Source organism: Haliaeetus leucocephalus, unplaced genomic scaffold (assembly GCF_000737465.1).
Source record: "Haliaeetus leucocephalus isolate CR32 unplaced genomic scaffold, Haliaeetus_leucocephalus-4.0 Scaffold451, whole genome shotgun sequence".
Classification (NCBI taxonomy): Eukaryota; Metazoa; Chordata; class Aves; order Accipitriformes; family Accipitridae; genus Haliaeetus; species Haliaeetus leucocephalus.
This window is the reverse complement of record NW_010972887.1, coordinates 3541881-3561211: the sequence shown is the minus strand read 5'-3', so window position 1 is coordinate 3561211 and position 19331 is coordinate 3541881.

The following is a 19331-nucleotide window of genomic DNA, read 5'->3' as shown; positions in this document are numbered from 1 at the left end:
CTGAGGAGTTACTGTGGAAGAGGAATGAGAAGCTGGAGGGTAGAAGCCAGCATCTCCTTAAATCACAGCTGCTGCTACAGAAGACAGTAAATGAAATCTTAGTGCTAACCTTTGGAAAATAGGCAGACTGCAAACAAGAATAATTTTTATGGGCCAGACCCTCCTGGTTTCACTCATGTCGGAAGTTCTATTGCCATTAAATGTAACTGTATGTGTGAATTAAGAAAGCAGTATTTGGATTTTTATTTATGTAGTCTCCTGTGCAATAACCTTGAATAGAAATGCATTTGTTTATTTTTAAATGCACTCCAAGTTTTACCGTTACAAGAGTGGCACTGCCTTCACACTGCTCTTCTGCAAAATAAATATACTGTCTTCCATAAATACACTGTCTTTCATTTCAACTCCTCATTACTACATCTTCAGATTTTTTAATCTACAATGCAAATAGGCAGGTTAGTGGTCATTACACACTATGTTTCTATATCTTCCTGAGCTTAATTTAAAACAGATACAAGGGTGTCTTGTGAATACATTGGTTTTCAATGTTCTAAATAGATTTTTAGTGTAGATACTTGTTCCAACTCCATTATTTTCCCTTTCACCCTAAATAAAGTTTTCCCAGATCACTGTCGCTACTGCAGAGAAATACATTTTCTATTTTGCCTTGAAAGAAATGTGAAAAAGGAAAATGCTGATGGCACGAGAAGCAATTTGAATCCCATGATAGAAAACATAGCCTTAGCAGACAATGCACTGTAATAAATAATAGTATAGGAACACTTTTTGTTTGTTTGTTTTCAGAAGAGAAATGCAAGGTACACATTTTTAAACAAATAAATGTTTCCTTTTGCCCTTTTTTTAGTAGTAAAAGAAAGGTGGTAGGAGGCAAGAGAATAGATTTGAAAAATACATACCCTGTCTATCATTCAGCAGCTACAGAATTGGTTTTGTTTTTTAATAATGTGTATTGGTTCCACTATTGTACAGACTACATCTAAAGGATGGACAACAGATAGAGGTCAGGCGCTATTACAACAAGTCACTTTCCTCAAGGTGTTTTGGTACCCTTTGCTGTTATTTTCATTGTCATTATCCTGTGTGTAGAATAGCAAAGGAAGCTGTATATCTTACTACTGTGAATGTGTTGGGCTGTTTGTTTTAGGCTTCGCTACAAGTAAATCAGATTTAGTAGGAGTGATTCACCAGGTACATATTCTTCCTTAAGTGTAATAGCACTATACAAGACTGTGGAGTTTCAGGGATGACAAAGCATACATTAAGTGTTATCCAGGAGGATCGTTTGTGTCCTGTGTGACTACCAGAGCTTATTACATTGCTCTTGATGTAACAGGATGAATTTAAAACTTTGTGAAGTGCTGCCTTGTGACTGGCAAACTACTTCTGACATGAAGCTGAAAGTTGCTGCTATTTAATGGCTCTTTGGTGACCTTTCAGAAAAGAAAGGATGGCCTTCGTCCAAGTTATAGCACACAGACATCCATATCACTACCACAGGCAGCTTCTACTCTGGAGGAGAATGAGTCCAATCATTCTTGTGGGTAGGAATTTCCCAATCAGACCCCCATCTTTCATATCTGCTAATCACAGCTCAGCTGTATTTTCTCATTCCTTTTCTTGGTATTAAAACTCAGAATGTAAGCTCCATGGCTAATGATGATTAGATGCACAGATGATGATGATGCACACATCACTGGGCAATACTATTTCTCTCATCTAACTTCTTATGCAAATGATCATAGAGAAAAATCAACTATTATTGCTTATGAGTATTATTGCCACCAAAGTACAACAGAAAGTGAACACAAACAAATAAATGGACTCATCTGAAACAGATTCACAATTTGGCTTAATCAGGCCTTTTGAAAGGGTCTGCATAACTGAAGGAACTTCATTAGGACCTGATTTTTAAGTCACACCATTTCTGTGCTGCAGACAGGCCAGTTAAATGTCAATAGAGAGGAATATTAAAAGAAGTTTACACTTGTATTACAGAGAGTAGATATCTTCTTTGGCTGTTGTTGACTGCCATATGTGAAATTACTTTTGTGGGCCAGAATGCAGCCACTGAACCTTTACCCACATAACCCACAGGCGAGAAGGAATGCCCCCCACACTCCAGCTGGTCTATTCACAGAAATGTTTGTTGTATCTTTGGCTGCAAGAAAATTTGCCGTTTCTTTTGAATTTCTCTGTGAGTTTGTGCAGATATTTTCCTAGACTTAGCTGGTACGCTCTATGCTATTCAACTGTTACCTTCCCCAGGTGGGGGCTACATTTCCACAGTACATTAGGTAGGGACTGTATAGCAGCTCTATTCTGCATAATAGAAGCTATTATTCCTATTAATATTTTTAATGCACAGTTAACTGTAGAACACCAGAATATGCTGACAGCTCATGTCTAATCACCACTGTTGCAACAAAATATGCTTTATTTTACAATGAGTATACACAACAGCTCTTTTGTTTCTAGTTATCTCCAACTATTTGCCATATCGGAAAGAGAAAGAAACAGGCAATCTGAAACAAAAAAATTATAACCAACAGAAATCAGCTCTCTTACAGCTGAGTTTATTTCTTTGAGCATGAACAGGAAGGAATGTGCAGGAGTGACACAACAGGAGAAGAGCTTATACTGTCTTTTCTTAATGGAGTCAGTATCCAGTGTACATAGACTGGGAAATATACAGAGGCATACAATGCAGAAAACTGTGAATAGTCTGCTTAGAACTCACTGGCTAGCAGTGACCATTAGGTCATCTTATTAAAGATGAAAGATTACTTGGCTTTGAAATAAAAGCCAGTTGCATCCTATTTAATATCTTGATGCAGTTGCAGGAACATAGAAGCAAAAAACAAAAGCCAAAGTACAAATATAAATACACAAGGAAACAGCAGCATGAAAATATTTGCTAAGTACGTTAGTAATAAGTAGAAAGAGTTAGTCCAGGGAAACAAATCAAGTAACAGAAATGTTTTGTGCTGTTTTGGTTCAAAACTAGATCCATTAGTGATTTACCTTTGAAATCAGAGTGGCAGGCAAGTGTCTAACAACTGAAAAAGACAAATATAGTGTCAATCTCTAAAGAGCAGTACAAGGAAATCCCAGGCTATTTGAAGTTGGGCTGACTCCTCCATAGTTATGAAAACAATTGTAAACAATAACCACCTATAAAACAACAGGCTTCCTAAAAGCCTGATTTCTTTCTAGGACAAGTTAATAGGCTTCTGAGCTCAGGATTAGTTTTAGATTAACCTCAGAAAAGCTTTTTACACAATCTCTTCTGATATTGTCAAAAATGAGCTAAGGTGGTACAATCTCAATGAAGTTATTGTATGACTACTAAAAAAATTTCTGCAAAACTGTTGGTTTACTTCCAAAAGGAAACGATGCACTAAGTAAAGCTCCTGCAAGAGCCTAAGCTGAGCTCAGTGCTGTTCAGTATTTTTATGAATGACTTGAATGATGGAATAAAAGACACAGTAATTAAATTTGTAGATAATATCAAACTGAAAGGATGCATGAGGACTGTGGAGGACAGCATTAAAATTCAAAACTTATCTAAACAAATTGAAGATACAAAAAAGATACAATTCAGTGAAAACAAGTACAATAGACTGTATTTAAGTAGAAATCAGCTGCGCAAATACAACATGGGGAACACCTAATTACACAACAACTAATTAGAAAAAAGATGTGGAGGCTAATGGATTACAAACAGAACGCGAGTCAGTATTTTTTCTAAAAAATTACCTTCCTACTAGGGCATGCGATGAAGATGTCACATATAGGACACATGAAGTAGCCCTCAGCAGGCTACAGCCTGAGGCTGGAGCACTGTATGGAGTTTAATACACCAAACATCAAGAAAGATATGAGTCAGCTGGACAGCTGAGAGCAGCAAGAATGATCAAAGGTTTGAAAACATTCTGTGAGGAAAGGTTGAGAGAACTGGGATTGTTTAACTTAGCCAAGACTCAAGGAGACATAACAGCAGTCTTCAAATAACAGAGAAGTTTTGCAAGAAGTTACCCTTACTACCCACTCTGCTAATATCTCTAAATCGCAGACAGGAGTATTTAAGGACAAATTAGATGAACATTAGTCAGGAATGACTTGGCTTAATTAACCCCATCTTGAGGGCACTGAGGAATCTCTCAGAAGTATCTTCCAATCCTATCTGCTGCCCTTGGCTTCTTAATGTTATTTTTTTAAACATCCATTAAAAGCATGCTCTTTCTGCCCATGAAAATCTAAGAAAAATAACAAAAATATCACTATGATTATTTATTTTTAGGTTTACATTAAAGGGTAGAAATTCCAGAGTTATTTTAGGTGAACTTCAGAAAACACCAAGTAACCCTTAAGTTACCTAAAATCAGTTGTCATTTTTTAGGCTAAACAAGGGTACACAGACCTGAAAATGGAAATTATTTCAATTACTGCAGTTGGGCAATTGAAGCAGTGACACGTTTGAGGGAGTGAAAGACAGATTCTAGATATTCTGATCATTTGTCGTCTATCTGCTCATTTTAGAAATTTACACAAAATATCAAAGGTACATTATGGAGGGAACTTAGATCAGAGCTTGTCCAGATAAAGTATTAACCAAACAGATGGCACTGAAGCCATATAACGAGAGTGTTTTTCACAATGAAAGGTAATTAACCTGCTAAAGTGTTCATGACATGGTCCATGACACAACATATAAGGACCTGGAGGTAGAAATGAGCAGTAGTTTGAATTCTTTGGATGTAGGATGCCAGAAAGCTGGACAGTATCACGTGCTGTTTGGTCACCGCTACAAACAGCTTTGCGTTCAGAAGAATACTCACGGCTCATTCAGTCAGTCAGCAGCTGGACAAGGTACAATTTTAAGACTGGTCCTGAAAAATGGGATCAGAAACCAACCCTGGAGTGGCAAGCAGTGGCTCTTTGGTGACCAACTGCACCTTGGGCTGCCAACAGCCCTGGAAAACCCAGAGTGGCCACACACCATTAAGAGCAGCAGCCACTGGGAAGCAGCCAACTCTGAAAATCTTATCTAAGAATCTTTCTCTCAGCAAAGTGTTAAGAACGAAAACACTCAGTTAGCTCAGCAGTGTTCAGTTTGCTCTAGTCATTATTTTGAGTCTGCTGCCTTTTACCTGCACTTAAGTAAACTGAAGCATCCCTTTCACTTCATTTTATGGCAGACAAAATGGGAAGACTTGCCTCACTATCATTCATCTATTACATTGTTCCATATTAATTTCCCCTTAGCACTGTCTTAAATATCCTCATGTTTACTTTTCCAGGAACTGTTTTTGTATTTCTTCATCAGTTTAGTTGCTTTCTTTAGGACCTTTTCCATTATTTCATATGCCTTTTGAGATGGAATGACTGAGATTGAACACTTTAATACAGGCAAAGGTGTACTATAAATTCCTGTAATGATACTCGTTTTGTCTTAATACAATCTAACATCTCAATTTCTTTCTAGACTGCACTGAACTGCAGCCTTCTCTATGCTGCTCCCCGCAAAGACCAAGTATTTTTCTTGGAGTTGTTACAGCTAATTTAGAATCTATCAGGTAGTATGATTAGTTCCAATTGTCCCTTCAGAATCAGTTACCATCAGCTGTCTACCCTGAAGCTCACCTGTCATTTATTACTGAATGCTCGATCACCATTTGATCCTTCTGCATTCTTTGTATCTCCTCGTAGCTAACAAGCCCCATGTAATTTCACCTTGCTAACACCAAAAAAAAAAAAAAAAAGGTACCATTTATTCCCTTTCCAGATAATTTTCACAAGGTCCAGTATAGGTCCTTACATTACTCAACTATTAATCTTTTTCTCAAGTCCTTATTTCTTACCTTCTTAGAGCTCCCTAATCCACAAGAGAACTTTCTTCTTATGCTGAGATCATTTTTTTTTAGAGTGGCTTTATCCACATAACCTCTATTTACTATTGTAGCTACAAGATTTCCTCTCTTCAAGGAATGAAAGAATTCTAATAGGCTGCAAAGATAATGTTTTCCTTAACGGGAACTATTTTGATTCATTCCTTGATAACAGTTTTATCGAAATGTTTCATAAAACTCCATACCAGCATGATCTCTATATTTCTTGAAGGTACTAGTCACAGGGCTGAGATTCACTCACTCAAACCATTTGTACTCCCTACATCTTCCCCTCTTCCCTTTATCTATTTGCTTTATCTTTATGTTTGCCTTTCACTTAGATTTTCAACTATTTGAGGATGGCTTTTACTCTTTTTTATACTTGGACAGTGTATAGTACAGTAGGACTGGAGCCCACACATGTAAGAAGTACCTTAAAAAGACAATAGTGACTTATTGCATGGAAAATGTTTCAAATAAAGTGATTTACTGCTTATCAAGTGCAAACAGACATTTCTATCTCTTCTGCTCAGGTACTTCTCTGCTTAGTCCTGCTACTAATAAAAATAATTCTTTTCTTTCCCAGTGATTTTCTAACATCAACACTGTACTGATCCAAAAGAATGCTATTCTTAGATTAACTCCACTGGATATATAAGAAAATAATCTGGAGACCTCTACCTATGCAGTTACCATCCTTAGACTTAAGATGGTATCAATTCAGACAATGATTTTTCTTATCTCCACTTTGGAGTAAGTTTTCTCCTTTTCCCAAGAAGTAATTCAGTATAAAAAGTTAGAAAATTCCATCATCTTGGTACATGCTTCTCTACCGTCAATAAAGTGAACTCCTTGTTTGCAGAAGTAAATGATGTTTTAAATATTTTAACTGAATAACATGCTATTTACACACATTAGCAAAAAACCTTAGCTAATCAATTATTGACACTAAACACTCATAGGGACTGCACTTGGCCACAAAGCTACCTCAGACCACCCTGTTGCACATGAGGAACAACTAGGACAATTAGTTCACAAAATTACTGTTTAGTGGTAAATAACCAACTATGGTAGATTATTACAATCCCCTCTATGACTATGTTGTAGTAGTACGAAGAGTAAAGAAGAATGCAACAGAGCAGACGTCCAGGGCGTACTTGGAAGATGACAGCCAAATGAGTCACAATCAAGAATCCCATTTTGACTTCCACAACTTGATTTGTCAAAGGCAGGTGTATGAAGTCAAAGACCAGCAAATTAGAAGGGACACCTCATAGGAAGAGAGGATGGAGGTCAGCTTGTTGACAGAGGAGAGGTTCCACGAGAGTTTCCAAAGAAGCTATATCTTCCTCAGGTTCAGGGAATGCTATGACTAAAGGAAAAGCCTAAAGCAAGCTACATATGTCATCACTTGTTGTAAAGATGCTTTCTTTTAAGTGAACACTGTACTTTAAAGAAACTGTACAGTCATTGTTCTCAGAGAAAGCAGAACTGCAAGGTCTGAAATTAAGACAGATTACCTGTCTACACTCCAGAAGAGAAAGAGTGAAAACTGTATGTCTCTTCCTCAAGAGAAATGGTAGATAGAGGCTACCTCAGAGAATGGTAGATAAGAGATAGGATTCAACAACCTGGTAACTATCACAAGAAACCATAGTTATTTTGCCAGTATCTGCCTTGTCATGTAAGTGCATATCTGAGCCGTCTCACCAAATCACATTTGCCCATCATTGACATAGCCTTTTGCTTACTTCACTGTCAAACTCAGGAATACATCAGCAGAAGGCAGCCTAAACATCCTCTCTGCCTTAACAAGAGGTCTGAGTTCACGCTTGCATTGAGCCATGCAGATCAGGCCTGGAAAGGGCTAAGCACTTTGCAAACCAAGCTAGCAGCTATCCAAGCCTTCCTCTTCTTAAACACTCTCTGGATTAATTAAGAATGTCTGGAAATATTCTTACCTCTGTATAAAGGCTACACTGGAAATAGAAACAGCAAATATGAGTTATAAAACTCAAATAGTTTAAAATTCTTTGCTTCCTAGTGTAGACATAGCTTTAGATGCTATTCTGTGGTGCTATGAACAAAATATCACAGTCAGAATTAGCAGTCTGCTTCCCTCATGGGGGACTGGAGTCTTGTAGTGCAGTTGACTGTTATCATGTCAGGAGCAGACAAGGAACTCCGCTCAGCAGTGACAGTTACAAAATCTATTGTTCAGTCCACAGACGGGACCAGCGACAAGATGAATCACTCTACTTTTCATCTCTTAGTGTCTGCAGATCTTTTAAGTTTTATACATCAGGCTATTGTGGAAGAAAAAAAAAATAGCACTGAAGAAGAAATGAAATAACATCTAATGAAATGAGACCATCTCAAGATAGTGAGAGGTTCCAGTAAGTACAACATTCAATGTAATCTTAAGCTCTAGACCACTCTTACCAACAGGCTTGTTACAAAATGTGCGAATAAGCAGGTTCAAATAAAGGGAGACATCAGGATCATAGGTGACCAGTTCTACCAAAGATCCCTAAAAGCTTTGAACACAATGGTTTCTTGTAAGAATGTCAGTATTAAACAAATCTAAGAAAATTAAGCCAAACAAGCAAAAAACAAGAATAAAAACATACATCATTATATCAATTGACATATAACTGATTGACAGATTGTTTATGATCATACCATAAACATTGGAATCTGGTTCTGGAAATTACCTTGAGAGATTTTCTAGCCACACCTATTGCTATATGATAACAATGTGTAACACTTAGCATTAACAGGTCCAGAAAAACTTAGTCATTGCTTATGAAAACACAGGATTTAACAGAAGTATTTTATACATTTTTCAGAATATCTTGTACTTCAATATCTGATGAAACATTATATTATTCTCCTACACATAAAACTACTGGGAATTGGCAATAACAGCTTAACAAGGTAAACGTTTATGAAGTCTGCACTAAGTAAAGCTTACAACTCATAATTCATGTAAAACCAAAAAGCTCTCTCAAATAACTTCAACACTATCTTCATTTTAAATGAAGGATAAGTGTATGCCATCTCTGTTCGTACATGTATTGTTTGTTTCACAAAAGGGTAAGTTAAGAGAGATCTGGAAATGCTGATGAGATGCCAGAGTCAAAACTGATGTGGCATTTTCTTTCTAAGCCTCTGTTTTCAGAAATAGCAGCTTTGAACTTCACCTTCTGGGGAAAATTGCTCATGCTTATTCTCAACATAGACATAAATGATTCTTGAGGGAAAATTTCAAGAAAAGTCATGACAATATGTTTTAGTTAGCAAGTGTAGAAAGTGTATCAGGCACTTAATAATGTACTTCTATGTATTCATCAGACCAGTGATCGAAGTTCATGCAGCAGCCCTTCCTCTCTCATCTACACCTACGCCCAAGGCAGGAAGGGAGCCACAAACGGAGTTTACAATCCCTCCTCAAGACATGATACTAGATTTTCAAGCCAGTGATATAACCTTGAAATTATGTACACACTGTGTATTATCAATAAATTTGAGCTAGAGCTTAGGCTGCAGTCTGCACTTGATAACACAGCATGCACATACTTCGTCTCAGCTGGACAGAGGAAGATCAAACAGGATCTTACATTAAAGCTCTGAAAAAGATATCCACAGCTCACCTCATTCTTAGTACTTACTGATTTAAATAGCAAAAATATTCACCTTTTATGCAGAGCTTTCACCAGTAGGTTTCAGAACGTTTTACAAAGGAAGTCAACGATATTATCACCATCTTACAGTTGTGAAATTTGAAGTAAAGGGAGGTAAAGTCCTTTGTCAAGAGTCACCCAAAAAAAAATGGACTGAAGGAAAGGTGCATCAAGTCTGGCATACGGACAGTGTGAAGAGGAGGACAGAACACTACAAATGCAGTCTGTAGAAAAGATGTGCTAAAGGAACACAAGACCCTGAAAGAGCAAAGGAAAGAGAAAGGTAAATGTAGAGACAAGGATCATACGTAAGTAGAAGCTTAACAGGGAGATCAGGAGCAGTGCAGCAGGTATCAGTAGATGCAAAAGAAATCATCAGAGGCAGTGAAAAGGGGTGGCAAGAGGGGTGTGAAAAAGAAAAATGTAAAAAGGAGCTCTTTGGTAGGGACCACAAAGGGTCCTGAAAGGCCAGAAAAGAAGAGATTGTAGCAGTCCAGATAAAACCAATGACATGTGTCAGCAAAAGAGGGTTGAAGTTGTGCTCAGGTGGTTTCTGACCTGTGTGACTCAAGGTTGTGGGGTTTTTTTAACTTCAAGCTGACACTGATGCTGCAATCCACACTGAGGCTTTGCTAAGTGTGAAACAAAGGAGTCAATTCGCTTTTCATGTTTCTCTTCTGCTCTACTTAGGTTTTTCTCCAGGGCGGTTTTCTCTTTTGCGCTGATTTATTCTCTCTCCCCTCACGTTTTTTCCCCTATGCTGCTCTTTAGTATCAAGTTCAATGTTCCTTCTCAGATTTTGTGAGACTCCCTCCCTCCCTGGACAGTACAAGGTTTTTTAATTTAAATTGATTTAAGCTTTAGTTTTGCAGCAAGAGATTTTTCTTCTCTTCTGCATCCCTATGACCAACACTTCTGCCCTCTACCTCAATCAACATGATAATGGCATTTGTGCTGCTATGCACAAACCATCTAGCCTTTATGTCAGAGTATTTTGTGGAGAAAAACAGAGCAACAGAGAATTCATCCATTTTAGATGCAAAAATATCAGGAAATTTTCTCTTACTCTTTTATCACTGAACATGCCTGTGCATTTCATATACCGATCTATATCAGTTTAGAAATGAACACAGTATGGGAGTAATGCCCTTGCACAGAAGCAGTTTTATTCATATTTGGGCATTTCTTCACTGCTGGAAAGCAATATGTAGGTGTAAGATCCTGTAATTGCAACTGCAGTGGTGGAGCGCAGTAGTTTACCTGTATAAGCTTGTGTGCTTGTATGTATGTGGTACACACCTTCAATCGGTACAAAAAAACATGAATTTTAGACCTTAACACTATGTATAAACACAAGTCCAAAACTCTGAATCATCTATGATACAGAATTATCAAAATCCTGTCCCCCTTGCTTGAAAGTACAAACATGCATTTATCATAGTTGCCTACAGAGGATACAAAATACGAGCTTCACCATTTTGTATTTCTTCTCTCTCCTGTCCATGTGCAGATAGCCAAAAGACTGTTTATTGATGGTGCTAAGTACATTTAATGCACATGGCACATTTAATGTGTTGACTTGTCTGAGGACTCTGCTGACTGCCGAGTCTGGGTGTCTCAGTATGTGAGAGTGACTGTCTCTTCTTACCTATTAAAAGTTTAAGGTGCTTTTGAAAACAGCTTTTCTAAGCCACAGATCTCTGGGTTTTTTCCCATGCAGGAAATCAGAAGCCCAAACTAGTAAGATGTTATATTTGTTTTCAGTGTGTTTAACTGAAGCTCAGCCTGACTGGAATTTAGGAATGCAATCATAAAAGTTAAGTATTGCTAGCATGTGTAAAACAGCGTGTTCTTGAGAACATGCTGTTTCTTCTGATGTTTGTTAAGCATTATTGATATTTTTCTGATTAGTACCTCCTGAGACCTTCTCAATTTCTCTAAAACTGTCTTCCATCTTGCACATGTATGAGCATTAGGCAATTCATCTCACTACTTCCTTTTTGGTATCACAGAGTATTTTTTCTAATGATCATCCACATATCCTACATTTTTTAATTTGTTTTGGTCACAAATGAATTAAAGCTATTGTAAATTGGTACTGATAGCCCTCTGCAATGCAATTTTACAAACAGCCTTTCTTCAGGGAAAAAAAACCATAAAAGGAAAATCTTTACACCCTTCTACAACAGTTTCATGGATTAAAAGTCACTGAGAACTTCGTTAAATGTATCTGTTACCAGACCCAAGGACAGTCGAGAAACACACTGGCACTAAAATATTTTTGCACATAATTCCTTGAGTAAGTGCTTGAAGAACCGTGGCTCCCCATCAAGATCCTATTCTAAAAGGCTGGGCTTGGCTTTGTCAGTAAGCTTCATGACTGAAGAAAATGCCAAGCAGGGCTCTGTTCCTAGCTGCATAGTAGACTCCTTATGTGACTTTGGGCAATCTACATACAACCACATTTTCAGCCAATCAAGTAAATATTCACTTTAATTTTACACTTAACTTGAAACATCCTGGATCTGTTTTTCACATTACTGATGAACTGGCATTCCTGCTAAGCTCCCATAAGAGCTCCAGGCTTGCTACAGTGCATCTCAAGTTAGCTGCTTCGCTAGTGAAATCTCTGAAAATCTTTCTGCATGACCTGCCTTACATCTTTCTCCAAGTGGTGAGTTGAGGAGACAGTATTTAATGTTGGTGAAGCACAAAGATCTTTGGGTGGAGCTTTCTCTATAGAGGGAAAATATTATTCCAACCCCAGGAAAATTATTCCTTCTACTGTATAATAAAAGATAAGTTAATAAATCACAGGGAAAAAAAAAAACAATAACAATGTAACAATATTATTCAGGAGCCAGCTGCAGATAAAGCTTAGGACAGTTTCACTTAGACGTTGTCCGCATCTCCTGCGACTACTTCACATTACTGCAGGTGTTCTGAGGAGTCGTCTCTGAGCAAAGTCGTTACCTTCCTTACTTCAGAGAATCTACATACAGGAGGTATACATTTTAACCAGAGTAAATAATCTCTTCTCACACAGCTTGTGCTGTCAAACTCTTTTCTACTTGAGAAAGCAAACAGTAGTCCTTGTAAAATGTAAAAGTAAAGTAGGAAACCAAATCAGAGGCAGTAAATCCTCAAATACATAATATTTAAAAAATTATATCGATATGGCTGACCTATTAGAGAGGAATATAAAATAGTGAATTCCTACATATAGGTATTTTGATTTGCATAGAATCACATCATCAAAATCAGATCTTTTTTAACTTGACTGTTGAAATGGTCCATTGTGGTTTTTTGTTCTTCTCAAAAGTCCTTGGGCTGCTTTCATATGAAATATTTTGGAACAAATAAAAAGATTAAGACTTAGACAAATGTTTCCACAATACCTGGATCTCCTGAGCTCCCCAGATATAAAAAGAAATTGAACAAAATACAGTACAATTTGAACTTAAATAATTAAATCAGATCTTTGACTTATATCGTGAGGAAATACCGATACTTCTGGCAAGCACATGTGACAAAATCAAGAACCTTTTTTAAATTCATAAGAAGAAAATAATATCAAGGCACTGCCAAAAAATGTCACTTGCAATTTCTTATATCAAGTCTTCAAGAATGTGCATCCAAACAATATATATGCCTAAAGGTAATAAGCAGGAACGAATAACAAAACTTCTAAAATACTGCTTTGCCTTTACATCTGTTCATGTATTCTCTTTTCACTAGCACCATGCATTTCTGACATACACATAAATAACCATTAAAGCTTAATAAACGGTGCGGCATGGACTGCTTTCTTTTGTGCATATTTCACTACCAACTCACCAAAGGCAGATCAGAAATTAAGCTTTACTTATATAATGATTTAATTTAAGAGCAAGTTATGGAAGAATGCCAGCTACATCTGCTCATTAACAGGCTGAAACACCCTCTGTTGGCTATCATTGCCTTTTTTTTCCCCAAGAAATCCCAGGAGGTAATTCTTAGTGTGTTTGTTTTCTACTTCATTTGTATGTCTCCCTCCATTATAAAATCATTGTGCAGTATACATGTATGTTTGCCATATATTATTAGCAGTATTTCCAGACCTTGTTTTCCAACTTACTGAAGTAATTAGTGAATCTCAAAATAATGCACACAAGAACATATCTCTTCAATTGTACAGTTCTAAAAAAATAGGAAGAGTCTGGATTTAATAAAACTTGCCAATGAAGGCTTGTCTGCTTAGGACTGTGAGGACCAAGTAAAGAGCATTGTTTTAATATTGAAAACAGTATTTTTAATGAAAGAGCTTATATGCAGGTCTAAAAATTAATCTATATAGAGAACTTATAGTAAGAATCTGCCTCACTGAGTCTGCAACAAAGCATGAGGAGAATGATGTATATTGTAATACTGTGCAAACCCAAGATATCCAAGATCACTCCATTATTGAATCAGTTCAACTGATAATCATATTTGAAACAACTCACATTCTAAAATAACTCACATTTTTTAAAAAGGATTTTTTTTTCAGTTAACCTCTATCTTTAGACATTAAGATCCTGTATTTACAGTCAATTAATTACACATAAAACATCTGAAAAGAAACAGAAGAGGTCTCAGGAATCATGCTTATGTTTCTTATTTAACAAATCAAAGATATAGGCTGAAGACACAAAATGATTGCAAAATTTCTCCTTTACTTTCTTCACAATAGCTAGCATGGGGCTATGTTTTGGATTTGTGCTGGAAACAGTGTTGATAACAGAGGGATGTTTTCGTTATTGCTGAACAGCGCTTACCCAGAGCCAAGGGCTTTCCTGCTTCTCACCCCACCAGCGAGGAGGCTGGGGGGGCACAAGGAGTTGGAGGGGACACAGCCGGGACAGCTGACCCCAACTGACCCAAGGGATGTTCCAGACCATAGGATGTCATGATCAGCACATAAAGCTGGGGGAAGAAGAAGGAAGAGGGGACATTTGGAGTGATGGCGTTTGTCTTCCCAAGTAACCATTTCATGTGACAGAGCCCTGCTGTCCTGGTGATGGCTGAACACCTGCCTGCCCACGGGAAGTGCTGAATGAATTCCTTGTTTCACTTTGCTTGCATGGACGGCTTTTGCTTTCCCTATTAAACTGTCTTTATCTCAGCCCACAAGTTTTCTCACTTTTACCCTTCCAATTCTCTCTCTCATCCCAACATGGGGGGAGGGAGGGAGTGACTGTGTGGTGCTTAGTTGCATGATGTATATATAAATTACAGAAAAGTAAAAGGAAGACATTCATTCAGCTGTATTATTAATACTTATGTCTAAGCCTAAAAGAACTCATATTATGTCTGTCAAAATCCTGAAAATTATTTTTTTCAAGTCTTCAAATACTGTGCAATGGATTTAAATCCATTAAAGGAAGATTTCACTTCAGATCCACAGCATTATATTCAAGTCATCCAGGGATATTTGAAAATTTAAGTCTGTAGTACTTTCTAAACTGATTACTTTAATGGTATTTTAGATAATACACACCAACTGTTTGGAATTACCTGTCTACATCAGTGTCACATCAAACTAGTCTTTCTTCCTACATCAAGATTTTGTGGGTCTAAATGGGAATCACTGGGTTATTTCCATCATTCAAACTTTTAGTGCTGTGCTGTTATTCACCGTTTAAGCTAATGAAAAAATAATAGATATTTTCCCTATTTTTGTCAAATTAAACTTTACTTCAGTTGGTCCTTGGCTGTTGTTTCAGTTCTACTGAGAGGAAAAGAAATTCACAAGTGCGTATGTTTTCTGAATTTAAACTTGGCAATAAGTCTATGACTCTTCCTAAGCAAATAAGTGTATTATGCCAACCCTAGCACTACATGCAAGCAGAAGCAGAGGCTGCTTGATTTCTCTGTTCATCCCAGCCCAAGCCTGTTTTGTGGCTAAAAAGGAAATATTCAGGTCCAAAGGATCAGAGAGACACTAAGATGACAGAATCCCACAAGTGCCAACTATATGGCAGATCTTCACATTTTATTTATTCTTTCAGATGTAAATACTCTTGCCTCAGGACGTATGCCAGCTACTCACCAAAAGAGACTGGGAAGGAACATAGCCTATGTATACCTCCCAGCTTCCCAAATCCCAGCACATGTACGTAACCCGATTCTCTCCGGCCCATCAAGTGGGAGCCCGATGGGCAGTACCTGTGTATTTGCTTCCTTGGCCTACTGGAGAGACCAACAGTAACTAAATGGAGATATGAGACGGGAAGGAAAAGTGTCATGCAGGGGCAGCACTGCGAGCGCTACATCCCATTAGCTCACAAGCTTTGCAGGACCAGTCAGCCAGGGTGACTATACAGAGAAGGGCATTGCTAACCTGCCACCATCCGAGAACTTGTCCCAGAAATGTAACTGCTCATTACCAAGCACTAACAGTAGGCATAACAGAGTTACAGTAGGTGACCTACTTACAGATTCTCTAAATGACAGGTAAGGTTTCCTGTTCTTGAGGAGGTGAGACAGTTTTCTGGGCCCTTGTGACTCAACAGTCACACGCCAACAAAAGCATGTGGACAAGGTACTGTGCTCCTCAAGGCATGCTTTGTTCACTTCTCATAAAACTCATTTTTCAGAGTAATCCTCCCACTTGCAAAGTTCTAAAACAAAACAGATTTATCAAAACCTATACAAATTTTTTTTCCCATGCAAAAAGACTGATATTCACCAGAGGTACTAAGAGAAGTAGGCCATTTTCCCATCTTGCACACATAGGAACTCACTGTCCAGAGTATGTTCTTTTCAAAGGCTTCTCAGGAAGACTCCTTCACCCATCTAAGTTATAGCTGTCTGTATCTTCCATCTAAACTCAGCAATCAAATATCTGGTAAATCTCTATTCCCTTCTACACAAAATAGAATAATCCCTGTGATAACTAGAAAAAAAAATCTTCAAAGTGGGTAGGCAAAACCAGTCAGAATTAGCCAAAACCACCATCGGATGGGGAACAGATCACTAGAAGAAATCCTTGCCCTGCAGTCTTGCGCGAGGGAACCTCTTCCTTGTTCTGTTATTAAAAAACCTGCTAGTGCTGCAATTTACATAGCTATGCCTTTATCCAAGATTAATCATGCAATTCTGTGTTACACCCAGGTTCTATGATTAGAGTGAGTATTTTCAGATGCTACCTGGACCTTCCTTTCATGAGTTCAGCTCTAAGCATCGCATTGACTTCTGTGGCTGCAATGCTGCAAGTGAGCACTTAGGAGAATCCCAGCTTGAGACTGTATACCTTTTGATGCTATTTAGCCATGTCCAGTCTTTCATTTTTAGAAAACATTGTGAGGATGGCTGTGACAAGACAGCTTTGTTATCTAGGAGTTTACAGACCTCCTCCCTGCCTTTCCATCTGGCTTTTGGGTTGGCTTGTAGAATATCAGAATTGCAGTCTCTTTGCCAAGTCCCTGTAGTCATGAACACAGGAAATTGCTGTTCACCTTATCAGCACCCTGTACTGGTGGTGACACTGAATTAATTTGATACTGAAATTTTTTTAATTCATCCTGTTTACTGAACATCTTATGGCTAAGTCTTAATATTTAAACTCCATAAAACACTTCCAAGTCACAAAAGAACTTGCAACATAAGTACCAACTGCAAACTATTTACGTACTTCTAGTTAACATAACTATGTATAGAAGCTAACAACAGGCAACAGAAAAAAAATTCTTTTACTTGTCCTTGGAGCAGAAAATAGCTTAAACTATTGGGAAATTCAGCTTTTTAGACACCATGGAAAATGTATGAGGTGTTATAATGTAAATGGCTACTAATAAATTATACAGGCACTTAGGAAACCCTAACAACAAATGTTAAGGGATTTTACATCCAAATTCATTCCTTGGACTTAAGTTCTAGGTTGGATCCCAAATAGGAAATATTCCAGTATAAATAGAAGTACATCCTTTTCCTGGACCTCCTAGCCTCCCAAGACTTAGAACACTTAGGACCAAAATCTTGCGAGAACACCATGTTAGAATTACACTTCATTTATGTTAAGGCACAGCCTTTATGTTCATCCTCAAATCTTACTGTTCTGCTTCTAACCCTAATCTGGATCTAAATTTTCACAAAAGATAATACGGCATAGGCTGCTCTATCCCTGTTGAATATTGTATCTTTGAATATTTCAAAGAATTTTATTTTAGTCTTCTAATTACAGAAACCATGCTACTTTTAAAGCTGTATCCTCTACAAAGTGTTACTCAATACAAGAAAGATCAGACAAAACACACCTAAGGGATATCATAAAGCATTTTCATAGGTCATCCTTTGACACCTTCCTGAATTGTAATGAAATCAACTGCCCTTTGCTGTTCTCACTAAACTTGTCACATGATTAGTTTTCTCCTAAAGCAATTCACAGGTGGATGATTTGATCAGCTGCTGTTTTCATGCAATACAGAAAGATTTACCTCCTCTCTCCATTCTGTGCTACAGCACAAGCTGTAGAAGTGGCACCCGCGCCATCTCTGACCTGCAGCAGCATCTTCCAGACCAGAGGAATCCTGCAAACCGCAGGTGTCGGCGGCATCGCTAGCTGCCTGCAAAGCCTGGGTGTGGGAGAACCTTGTTCAGAGAGCAAGCCTTTTTTCTCTGGTGCTGGTCAGAGCAACAAATGCTTCAAACACCAGAATCTAAATAAGTGCTCTCCCTACTACAAGGTAGTAATTTTTTCTTAGAACAGATTTTTGCTCATCTGAAAGGATTTTATTTACCTTCCTCTGCTTATTTAGTGAAATTCTCTCTTAGATGTATAAATTATAGTCACACAGACATAGGATAACAGTTCAAAGGCAAAAGAGTGTCATCAAATAAATATCAGTGCTTTTAGAGGCTTTCATGGTGTTTTTGCTTTGACATTTGTGTGTAATCTAGGGTTAATACATCTGGCATTACAGCCAAATGTGTAATGCCAAACACTAGGGAGTAGCTAGTTTTTCTTTTATGCTTTTCCTTTCAGCTTTAGCATTACACCTAATTTTCTATCACAGCCTTTGAGTGGCAGTGTTCATCTCTTCACCTGTATGCACCAGAGGGACGCAGCTGTTTGTTCGCAGAGGTGCCGTTACTGCAGATAGCACAATAACAGAGCCCTTGCCACAATTCTCTATTGTTCTGAGAAAAATGGTAGGGTCAAAGATTTGCGTTTTTCCTAAAGTGAGACCTGCGAGCAGCTCGCTGGCAGTTAATGACACCCGTTCCTGTGCCATGATGTGCGTTGATTGCAGTTTTGTCTGCGAAACCATGGGCAGATTTAAAGGTTTGAAGCAAGTATTTTCACGGAAGCAATTTTCATGGAGCCTTTCGTCTCTGGGGTGGCTGGAGGTCAGCCTCTCTTCTAAAACAAAGGGGAGTTTGGGGGTTTTGGGTACAGCGACCGATTTCTCCAGCCAGAGAAGACCCACCTCAGTCAACCCTGGCCGGCCTCGGGCAGAGCCCACCCAGAGAGCCAGGCCCCGTTAACCGCACAAATGAGGACAAATCTTGTGATCAGCATCACCTCGTTACTTGTTTTTCCTCCCCAGGTTGCTCCTACCTACCTCAGAGCCACTAGGTCAGGCGGCACAAACTAACGACTTCTGCTGGCGCGCTGGCCCGGCCTGGAAACGCAGGGCCGGTACAGGCTGTGAGGGCGTCAGAAATTACAGCAATTCCTTTAAAACAGGGGGACGGGGGCCTCACGCCGACCCGCCGC